At 37.9% G+C, this 3,362-nt stretch overlaps 1 pseudogene; it reads left to right on the forward strand.

Annotated features, from left to right (window-relative positions):
* Positions 1-2,851, forward strand: LOC143886028 (endochitinase pseudogene; annotated as a pseudogene).
* The last annotated feature ends 511 nt before the right edge of the window (positions 2,852-3,362 follow it).

Consider the following 3,362-nt stretch of genomic DNA (forward strand, 5'->3'; position numbering starts at 1 on the left):
ATGAGGACCTGGATCTTGATTTTGCTCTCCTTAGCCTCTTTGTTTGGTTCCTTTGCAGAGCATTGTGGAAGACAAGCTGGTGGAACTCAGTGCCCGGGAAGGCGCTGTTGCAGCCAATATGGTTACTGTGGCCTTACCTGCGAGTACTGCGGGGCAGGCTGCCAGAGCAATTGTCATCCTGACTGTTTGACACAAAACTTCACTACGAGCGGTGATGGGGGTGTGGCCTCCATCATCAATCCATCCCTCTTCGACCAAATGCTGAAGCATCAAAATGACCCCACTTGCCAAGGCAAAGGCTTCTACACTTACAATGCTTTCATTGATGCTGCAAATTCCTTTGATGGCTTTGGCACCGTTGGGGACGTTGACACACGTAAAAGGGAGATTGCAGCTTTCTTGGCTCACACATCCCATGAAACTAATGGTGGGTTTCTAATACCATCCTAGATCGTATTGTGAAAAAAATAAAAATTGAAGAAGAGAAAGAATGAGAAATAGCCAGTAGAGGGCCTAGGGCCTCCTTACTTCAAAACGTTTCATTCATTACATTCCTCAATAGTAATGAAAAAGGATAACTAACAACTAGTTAGAATAAAGATAACTAAGATACGGATAAAGATAACTATAAAGTAAGCTAACAAAACAACTAATTAGCATGGGAATGGATAGAGCCCTTTGGAGAGAGGATGCTGGAAAGTAGAATCGTATCAGTGTCCCTATTTACAATGTCCAATGTCGTTGATTGTGTTGATGGTTTAGTTCATAATCTTCTAGCACGAGCTCACAAAATGTTTTCCCTATATATATATATGCATATATGTGTGTGTGTGTATATATCCCATGAAACTAATGGTGGGTTTCTAATACCATCCTAGATCGTATTGTGAAAAAAATAAAAATTGAAGAAGAGAAAGAATGAGAAATAGCCAGTAGAGGGCCTAGGGCCTCCTTACTTCAAAACGTTTCATTCATTACATTCCTCAATAGTAATGAAAAAGGATAACTAACAACTAGTTAGAATAAAGATAACTAAGATACGGATAAAGATAACTATAAAGTAAGCTAACAAAACAACTAATTAGCATGGGAATGGATAGAGCCCTTTGGAGAGAGGATGCTGGAAAGTAGAATCGTATCAGTGTCCCTATTTACAATGTCCAATGTCGTTGATTGTGTTGATGGTTTAGTTCATAATCTTCTAGCACGAGCTCACAAAATGTTTTCCCTATATATATATGCATATATGTGTGTGTGTGTATATATCCCATGAAACTAATGGTGGGTTTCTAATACCATCCTAGATCGTATTGTGAAAAAAATAAAAATTGAAGAAGAAAAAGAATGAGAAATAGCCAGTAGAGGGCCTAGGGCCTCCTTACTTCAAAACGTTTCATTCATTACATTCCTCAATAGTAATGAAAAAGGATAACTAACAACTAGTTAGAATAAAGATAACTAAGATACGGATAAAGATAACTATAAAGTAAGCTAACAAAACAACTAATTAGCATGGGAATGGATAGAGCCCTTTGGAGAGAGGATGCTGGAAAGTAGAATCGTATCAGTGTCCCTATTTACAATGTCCAATGTCGTTGATTGTGTTGATGGTTTAGTTCATAATCTTCTAGCACGAGCTCACAAAATGTTTTCCCTATATATATATGCATATATGTGTGTGTGTGTGTATATATATATATATATATATATATATATATATATATATATATATATATATATATATATAGGAATTGCTAGCGTCCATCGCAAAAGCGTTTTCGCGGTTGGTCTGTCGGACATGGAGACAAAAGCTGTTGTTTTCATTAACGAGGTGGCTGGTCTGACGTGCACCAAACCAGCCGCGGAAACCCTTTTGCGATGCAGCTTAGAAAATCCCTTTATATGTATATATATATATATATATATATATATATATATATATATATATATATATATATATGAGAAAAGTGCGCACCAACGCCTCCCATTGGTGCGTTTTAGCAGGACCCAGCGGGACCCAAACATTTAAACGAATGGGAGGCGTTGTAACAACTTAAGCGCACCAAAAAAATGGTGCGCTTAACAGTTTTCTCGCTCTCTCTCTCTCTCTCTCTCTCTCTATATATATATATATATATATATATATATATATATATTATGCGTGTTAGTTTTTCAACTTAACGTGGATCTAGTATCTGTGATTAATTAATGATTCATTAATTGATGTATTCAGGTAAGTGGGCAACTGCACCAGGCGACCAATATTCATGGGGATATTGCTTCCTTCAAAAACAAGGCGAGAATCCAGTAGATTACTGCGTTGCAAGTGCAGAATTTCCATGCGCTTATGGTAAAAAATACCACGGCCGAGGTCCCATTCAAATCTCATAGTAAGTTCTTCTTTTTCCATGCATTTTTTTCTGTTGTTTCTAGATTTAGCTTTCTAGAGATCTATCTTGACTTGTATTTTCGTGCTTGCAGCAACTACAACTACGGCCCAGTTGGAAAAGCCATTGGGGCAAACCTTCTCGCCAACCCTGATCTAGTTTCCACTTATGCTACCGTTTCATTTAAGACAGCAATATGGTATTGGATGACTTCTAAATCACAAAAACCTTCCTGCCATGATGCCATCACAGGCCGATGGACACCATCCAATGAAGATAAGACCGCGGGTCGCCTTCCTGGATTCGGTGTTTCCACCAACATCATCAATGGGGGACTTGAATGTGGCAAAGGGAACAATGTTGCGGTCGCAAACCGCATCGGATTTTACAAGAGATACTGCGACATACTTGGTGTGAGCTATGGTACCAACATTGACTGCTACAACCAAAAGCCTTTTGCTTAGTTAATTAGGCTTTTTCTACGTATTTGAATAAGTGACTACTAGTGTCATCTATGTAAAAGTATATGTATATGTAAAAGACCATTTGGCATTAGTATTAAAATCCTCTCTAAATATAAGTTGATTTAATAAAACTATAAGGAGGATGCATTAGAAATCTAAAGTGTGATGATTCTACGAAACGTGGTGATCGTCCTTATATGACAAGATAATAAACCAGACCTACTATTTCTCAAAGTAACTTTATTATTGTGGTTTTTTCATAAAATTATCATCGATTACCCCTTGATATAAGGTGCATAGGACATACATATGTGTCACGCCCCGACTCAATATCCACGCCGGGCACACGACAGCGCTGCACACCTGCAAGGCGAACCCTCAAGCATGCAAGGCATTCGATACCACAAGCAATACAATCATATGTCTAAAATAAATCTAGGCATATATCATAGTACTAAAGTCAATGTAAGACATCAATATTTATTAGAAAATTCATTAGGGCCCACCTTGT

The sequence above is a fragment of the Tasmannia lanceolata genome, unplaced genomic scaffold (assembly GCF_043159265.1).
Source record: "Tasmannia lanceolata isolate RefF3 unplaced genomic scaffold, GAP_Taslan_0.1 ptg000011l, whole genome shotgun sequence".
In the NCBI taxonomy this organism is placed as follows: domain Eukaryota; kingdom Viridiplantae; phylum Streptophyta; class Magnoliopsida; order Canellales; family Winteraceae; genus Tasmannia; species Tasmannia lanceolata.